Source organism: Petaurus breviceps, unplaced genomic scaffold, assembly GCF_028583685.1.
Source record: "Petaurus breviceps papuanus isolate PSGF00001 unplaced genomic scaffold, PetGlider_PUasm1.0 90842, whole genome shotgun sequence".
Lineage (NCBI taxonomy): Eukaryota > Metazoa > Chordata > Mammalia > Diprotodontia > Petauridae > Petaurus > Petaurus breviceps.
The window spans coordinates 4997480-5005785 of record NW_027187358.1 but is presented as its reverse complement, the minus strand read 5'-3'; the positions used below and the strand labels follow the sequence as shown (position 1 = coordinate 5005785).

The 8306-nt window shown below is 42.3% G+C and overlaps 1 long non-coding RNA gene across 1 annotated transcript in view; it reads left to right on the top strand.

The window, feature by feature from the left end:
* Positions 1–2886: 2886 nt before the first annotated feature.
* The window catches only part of LOC138148774 (uncharacterized), a 6950-nt gene continuing 1530 nt past the window's right edge, over positions 2887–8306 (top strand). Inside the window, exon 1 of the long non-coding RNA XR_011165155.1 lies at positions 2887–3164. This is a non-coding gene — a long non-coding RNA (uncharacterized lncRNA). The remainder of the gene's footprint in view (positions 3165–8306) is intronic.

Genomic DNA, 8306 nt, shown 5'->3' with positions numbered 1-8306 from the left:
ACATACACACCCAATACCCACCCTTACCTCCTACTCACTTCTATTTCATGTTTCCCTCACTTTCCTTCCATGTTTTCTTGGTTCCCACCTTCCTCTCTTTGATCTCTAGCTCAGCTCCAGGCTCCAGACTTTCCTGATTCTTGGCTCCCCCATAACCCTTCAACATATGCAAACACAGACTAGCTTAGAACACCCTGAAGGTACCTGCTCTCGGTGGCCACAGAACAGTCAAGAAGAAATGGATAATGGCTCAGAGAGGATTGCAGCTTTGCTCCTAGATAGATTAAGGATCACTCTGGGACCAGGCTCATTGCTCTGCATTCTCCAACTTCTGTGCTTTTGCTTAGATTGCTTCTCATGCTTAGAATGTCATCCCACACACCAATTTTGACTGCTCACTTCCTGATCATCCTTTAAAGCCCAACTCAAATTCTACCTGCCCAAAGAAGCTTTCCCCTATAGCCCTTGTCAATAAACCTTGCCTCTTGGATTTCACACAGTGCTTTATTCTACATCTCTATATTGTATTTATTATGTGTATTATCCTCATACTAGATGGTAAAATACTTGTGGGTAGGGACCATGTCTTCTAAATTTTCTATGACCTCTTTCTCACCCTCTCTTCCCATCACTCCCAACTCTAGTGTTGTGCAGAGAATAAGAGCGAGAGCGAGACCTGGGGTCAAGGTAAATTTAAGTGTGGATTTATTGATAGAGTGCAAGACTGCCTGTAGTATATGATCAAATCAGGCAGCCCCGAATTGGGGTACATACAGTGCTTATAAAGACAAAAACCACAATTGGGGAGGGGAACTAGCATAAGCAATGACGTACATAAGCCAAATACAGCAATTGGTTAGATCTATAGCTCAGGGCTAATTTTGGAAACATAGCACAAGGGTACAAGGGTGCAAACTTCTTGTGACAGGGGTCCCTCCTAGAACAGGGTAGAGGGTACAGGGTGGAGGGCACAGGGGGAGTGGAGTTCCCCAGAACAGGCTGGGGTCATAGAACAGGCCAGGGTCATGTTCTAGGTGAAGGGTGTGCCCTGCTTGGTCAGCGTCCTGGTTGGGGACTTTGCTTGGTTAGCATCACAGAACAGGGTGGTCTTTGTACAGACTTGCACCATGACTCTTGTACAAAAAGCTGCTTCAAGGCTTACTGATTTAGGGAAGTACTAATTCAGGGAAAGATAAGGGTCAGAGGACTGTGCCTTGGGTAATTCACTTTTTACCCCAGACTAGCAGTTATGGGATTTAGAACATAAGCTACAGATTTAGGACAGTAGCTAAAGAGGCTAAATGGTGGGCTTCAAAGCTAGTACAACACTAGGGATTAGCACAAATACTCTGCATACAGTAGGCACTTAAATACTTGTTGAAAGGATGAATAAGGTTAAGGACTCAGTCTGTATTGGGATTAGGATTTACTATGTGACCAGATGAGTGAGGGCTCAATACATCAGTCTCTATCAGAGGCTTGTCCCTAGGGTAGAAACAGGCTTACCTGGTTCATTTTCCCCCTCTTTTTATTTTTTTTTCAAAATCATTTGTTTTTATTTTATTTTATTTTTAAAGCAATCAGGGTTAAGTAACTTGCTCGATGTTACACGGCCAGTTATTGTTGTGTGGATGCCGAGTATCTGAGGCCGGAAGCGATCCCAGGTCTCCTGATGCTGGGGCTGGCACTCTTACTCATTGTGCCACCTGGCTACCCCTAAGCAATTGGGGTTAAGTAACTTGCTCAAAGTTACACAGCCAGTTATTTTGTGCGGGTGTTAAGTATCTGAGGCCGGAACCAAACCCAGGTCTCTCAACTCTGGGGCCGGTGATCCTACTCACTGCACCACCTGGCCGCCCCTCAAAATCATTTATTAAGCAGATGTTATATTCTAGGCCCTGGGCTAAGTTTTCAGGTTACAAATATGGAAACCCTGTCCCCAGGGCCAGCTCCTAATGGTAGAGCTCCTTCATTATCACCCAAGGGGAAAACTCCCTCAAATCTGTAGAGTAGCAAACTGGGAATATGAATGTGATAGAGACTGGAGCTCCTCTCAAGTCTACTAGAGTCTTTTCCTTCAGCAATCTGAAGTAGGGGTGGCCCCTTCCATCTTCTTTCATGATACTAGAAGCCAACTCCATGGTAAACAAAGACTTGCTTGGAGAGTCCTGAAGGTGGCTGACTGAGAACTGAAGCTCTCCCCCTCACCAACTCATCCCTGCCTCTCGAACGGTAGGGGTTTCATCTCCACACATACAGAGAGTCCCATACCAGTGAACCTTGGGACACAGTTTACCAAGACAAAAGCAAAACCTTGACAACCTTCTATGGAACGGTTTTCAGGAAGAGGAAGTAGCACTAACACCTGGAGAAATTGAGAAAGGTCAAAGCTGAGCTGAGCCTTCCAAAGGGTGTGGGTGGCAAGGAGGGCACTGGTCAGGACTTCATCAGCCATGCTTAATGGGTCTTTTTTATCTGAACTCAAAGAATCTGAGAGACAGATAGACAGGCAGAGACAGAGACAAAGGGAGTATGACTAAGACACATAGAGAAAATGAGGGAGAGACAGAGACAGAGAGGAAGAATGAGAGAGAGACAGAGAGAGAGCAAGAGAGTGAGAGAGAACATCCCCAGTTCCTGCTGTTCTCTCATAAAAAAAAAAAAAAAAAAACGAAAACAGGGCATTAGTCTAGATGATCCATTAAGGTCCCATCCATCTGTAATTTCTATAAACTTATATCATCTATGAACATCCCATTTATTCAGGTATAGGGAGGTTATGGTTCCCATAGAAAGAAGGCTAAATAAGGGTTGATAAGGGCCTGAGGTGTGACTCTTCCCAAGCAAATCAGAATTGTAATAATGGAGGACAATTTCTCAACCCAAAGGAATGTAACTCAAATGGTAAAATTTCAGACCGGATATGGGAGTAGAGCCAATCTAGAGAACAGGCTGTCCAGTCCTATCCCTTAACCCCCTAAACCTGCTGAGCCATAACCTGCTTGTCCCATGATCTGAGAATGGGCCCAGAGGAAGCCTCTTTGCCTATACTCATAAACCTTCTTTAGGGAATATATTCTTTAGAAAGGAAGATTCCAAAGGGAAGTTCAGACTGTGTGTGCTCAAGACCAGAACAATAAAGGAGGAAACCAGCCAGAAATCATGTGAGTGAGGCTCTCTTGTCTCTCTCTCTCTCCCTCTCCATTCCTTTCTGTCTTCTCCCTTGTCTCTCTGTCTCTCTCTCCCTTCATCTGTCCTCACTACTTTCCCCACTCTATATCTCTATGAGCTCTCTGTTTACCCTTGTCTCTGTATATTTCTCTTATTTTCTATGTGTCTTTCTCTGTCTGTCTTTTTCTCTTTTTCTGTCTTCCTTCTCTCCCTTCCCTGCCTTTCCTACTCCAGGTCTTCATGGGCAGACTCCCTGTTTGCTCACCCTTGTCTCTGTGTATTTCCCTTCTTTTCTATGTCTGTCTCTGTCTCTTTTTTCCTCTTTCTCTGTCTCTTTTTTCCTCTTTCTCTGTTTCTGTCTCTCTTCTCTCCACTCCTGCCTTTCCTACTCCGGGTCTTCATCGGCAGACTCCCTGTTTGTTTTTCTGTCTCTATCTGTTAGCACTGACTCTCTCTCTGTTTTTCTCTGTTTCTCTTCCTCTCCCCTCTCCCCTCTCCCTCTTTCCCACTCTGTTGCTTCATCTGCAGACCCCCTGTTTGTTCCTCCCTCTGTCTCTCTCTCCTTTCTCCTTTCCCCACAGTTGGTCCTAGATCACAGAGACTGTCCCAGAGGTGGAGTGTGGCCCTGCTCCAGTCTCTAGGATGCTTCTCCCCAGCTTTTGGCAGTTTCTAGTTAGTGTGTTATTTTTTTTAAAACCATGATCACATGTCCCATCTTGTAACCTTAGCTTCCCCGATGCGGTTAAGTGCTTCTCATTTCCTCCCCAGGAAAACGGCCCAATTTTCCATGAGTTGGGTTCTGGCTGCAGTAACAGTGCAAGACCTCGAGCTGGCTGCCTCCACCCAGCTGGGCCTTATTCCCTGGCCTGGGACTGGTGCAAATAACAGGCTGGTCTAAACAAAGTGGAGGAAGGTACAGCAGAGAGACTGGGACCTAGGCCACTTTTTTGTTTTTTAACAATGGATCAGGGGCTTTTGTTTGTTTGTTTGTTTGTTTTTTGTTTTTTTAATGAGAGTTTAGGTGGAAAGCTAAAGGTTTGAGCCTGAGTTGACAAAGAACCAGGCTCCCAGTTTCCTTCCCCCTGACTTGCATCACCTAGATTCTCTCTAAAACGTATATTTCTTTATAGCTTTAAGGCTTACAAGATACTTGCTCAACACAGGTCTCTGAAGTATGCAGTATAAATTTTATTATTGCCATTTTACAGATAAGGTAACTGAGGCCCAGAAGAGTTGCCCAGGATTACAGGGTTAGTAAGTATCTGAGTCCATATTTGAAATCAGGTCAGGCACTGTATCCCAGACAAATTCTGTTTGCCTCAGTTTCTTCATCTGTAAAACAGTATAGTGGAATTTCACCTCTGGCCAATATTCTAGCCTAATGATTGTGACAAAGTCATTATTGCTGAGGTCTAAACTCTGTGTGCTCTTTTCTATGTCATAAAATTTTTATCCATTGCCACCATCTAGGGGCCAAAGGAGAGAGATTTCTTTTTTTTTTTTATTTTTGGAGGGGGGAAGGCAGGGCAATTGGGGTTAAGTGACTTGCCCAAGGTCACATGGCTTGTAAGTGTTAAGTGTCTGAGGCCAAATTTGAACTCAGGTCCTCCTGACTCCAGGGCCTGTTCTCTATTTACTGTACCACCTAGCTGCCCCTGGAGAGAGATTTCCTATTTGTGAACTATACCCTAAGGGATCACAGGCTCTGTGAAAGAGGAAGGAGGGGGCTGACTTTAAAAATTCACTATCCTTCTAAGAGGTCTATGGGTTGAGGTTCCATCATTGCCCAAAATATGTGAAGTATCTAGCTCTAGGCTTTAGGCCTCATTGACCTTAGGCAGATTCCCATGGATTCCAGCTCTTTATATACTCTCCAAAGTTGGAAGGACCCTCTGAGGCTATGGAGTCCAACCCATGTCTAAACATGAATCTCCACTGCAGTATACCTCACAAGTAGCCACCCAAGCTCTCCTTGAATATCTCCAACATGGGAAAGCTCACTACTTTTCCAGGCAGCCCATGCAACTCTGGGGCAACAGTAATTTGTAGCAACGTTCTCCCCCACCCCAACATCAAGTCTAAGTTTGCCCCTTCTCAATTTTCACCCCCAGCTCCTAGGTCTACATTGTACATTGTAATAATCTCTTTGGCACATGATAGCCACTTAAACCCTTGAAATCATGTCTGGAAGCCTCTTCTCTGAGCTAAACATTCCTAATTCCTTCAACTGATTATTTTATGACATGATCTCAAAGTGTTTCACTACCTTGGTTTTTGATGTAGCAAGAAGAACCATGTCTTGATGTGAGACTTCAACAATATGTTGAATTTTTAAATTCTCAGTGCGAACATTTAGATCTCAGAAATCAGCAAACACTATAAATAAGAGCTTGATTTGTTGTTCTATTAACTGTCTAGACTTAAGAAGTGATGGAGAAAATGTTAATACTGCAGACTAAAACCTTAGACGTGTGTTGTATATACATTTATATATATATATATATTTTTTTTTCTGGAAGCCAGTTATTAAACACTCACAAGTATATACCTAGACTGGGTTGAAGGAATAAATGGTAGAAGAAGGCATCTGAGTGTTGTGAGATGAGGGGAAAAGAGAGATCTCTTGATAAACACCTGAATTTTTTTTCCAGTGAAATATAAAGTAAAATTCTCAGCAAAAAGGGTGAAGAAAAGGAGAACTATGGAAAATCCGAGGAAGGATAAAAGGATTTGGAAAACCCTCTGTAGTGAGTGCAATGGTAAATAAATTAGAAAGGATTGCCTTGTCACAGCGAGGGCCCAATTGAGATTATGTAGCATAAATTGATAGTAGATCCAGTTAGCATAGTTTCGTGATTTACTCCAGCTTTGTTTAACAGGATGTCAGTAAAAGTGAAGGCAATTGATGATGAGAGTCATCCAAAGTTGAGTCTTGGCAGGGCAAGATCTTTAATAGGATTAAGAGAGAGGGACTAGAGAAAGGGGGACAATGTAGAGTCATCAAGGGGTCAAAATGGGAAATGAAGGAGAATGTAGCTTTTGTTGGGGAAGATGTAGCTTTTGGCCAGGGAAAGAACTGAGGGGTCAAGAAATGAGAGTCCATAGCAAAGACAAAAACAGGGTGTGGGGTTGCAAGGCAGAGAGAGAGGTGGAGTACCAGTTTGTGGTAACTTAAGGAAATTTTAAAGTGAACATGGAAGTGGTGCTTTGGCGAGTGATTATGTATAAGGTCAAGAGTATGATCATCTCTGTGTATAGATATGGTGGAGGTAGAAGTGGAGCTTATGGGAAATTATTAAGTTGAGGAACTGGGAGGTGAGAGTATTCGAGAGAATATCAATATTAAGTTAAAATTAAATATCAGTATCTAAGTTAAAGTTAATATCAATATCAAGGTAAAGTCCCCTAGTTTGTGAGGGCAGGACCAAGCCAGTGTGCCAAACATTGAACTCATTAAGAGAAAAAGGAATTGTCCTGGAGGTTGGTAGATAACTGTTAGCAGAATTTTGATTAGGTGATAGATATGAATTGAGTGAATGTCAAAGGAGGAGAAGTTCCTGAGTGATGGAGGCAGAGGAAGAGCTTAGAAGCAGCAATGGGGAACAAGGAGTATATTCCGATTCCCCTGCATCAAGCAGTGTTAGGGGGAGGGTGGGAAGAAGGGAAATGAGTGAAGGTGCAACCAGTGCTAGAAAGATTGGCCAAGGAAGTGTCGTCATCAGGAGGCAGCCAGGTCTCAGTGAGGGCCTCTCACCCCAGATTTTCACCTTTCTACTTTGTGCCACACATTCCCTTATCAACAAATCCTCAACTTCAGGCACCAGTCTTATTAAACTTCCTTGGTCCCTGAGCCTGTTGAAGTCACTGAGCTCAGGAACCCACTACACATCCCTTCCCTAATTACCATTTCCTCTTCTATTGTCGCTGTAGCTGGTGTTGGAGTTTGGCATCTGTTCCTACTTTCCCATCAACATCTCCCTGTATCCATGTACTCTAAACCACAGAAGTGTATTTCTAGGGTTTATTTACAAGAGAAAAGAGAATATACAAATTCAGAAACAATACCCCAGGGTAAGCTAATTAGAAGTGTGTAGAAAAGAAAATTACTCAGTCCCAGGCTGGAAGGTACTTAAGCTTTCTAACCTAGTCTTTAACTAAAGTTCCCTGGGTCTTAAGAAATTGTTCATACCTTTTGACCCAGAAATCCCAGAGTTATGATGCTATCAAGGAGATTATTCACAAAAAAAAAAATCCCAATACATGAAATTCATGGGATTTTTTGTGAGAACAAAAAGCTAGACAATGATGATTAGAGAATGGCTTGACAAATCATGGCATTTCATCAAATAATGAATAGAGTACTGGACTTGAAGTTAGGAAGACTTTGGTTGGAATTCCTCATCAGACACTTACTAGATGTCTGATGTAAGATAAGGCAATTCATTTCTGCCAGCCCAAATTTCCTCATCTACAAAATGGGGATGGAATCCCTTTATCTTGCTATTCTTGGTGCCATGGAATGACAATCACTTTAAAAATATAATGGTTAATAATATTTGAATGATTTAATGTTTTAAATATGATTTATTCATGTGGTCCAGTTAAGTGCTGCATTATTAGTTTGTATAATATCTTAAATTCTCAAATATATTTGTGGTCTCAACAATGTGCACCTTCTCTTCAATGATGCAGATTGTGACCCATTTATGCCTGCCCATTTTTGTATGACTCTTATCCATGATTTCCCATAAGTTTAACACAGGGGCCCTACCTCAGTTTTTATTCTGATATGGAGATAATACCGTTAGGGGACATTAACTGTCCACTAGTTATCCCTCTCTCTCAAAAAATCATCAGCTTATATTTTTCAATCATCTATTTCTCTGATGGCAACCAATACTCAAGATTTTCTTTCTTTCTTTTTTCCTGTCTTCCTTCCTGTCTTCCTTTCTTCCTTCCTTCCTCTTTCTTTCTTTCTCTCTTTCTTCCTTCCTTCCTTCCTTCCTCTTTCTTTCTCTCTTTCTTCCTTCCTTCCTTCCTTCCTTCCTCTTTCTTTCTTTCTTTCTTTCTTCCTTCCTTCCTTCCTTCCTTTCTTTCTTTCTTTCTTTCTTTCTTTCTTTCTTTCTTTCTTTCTT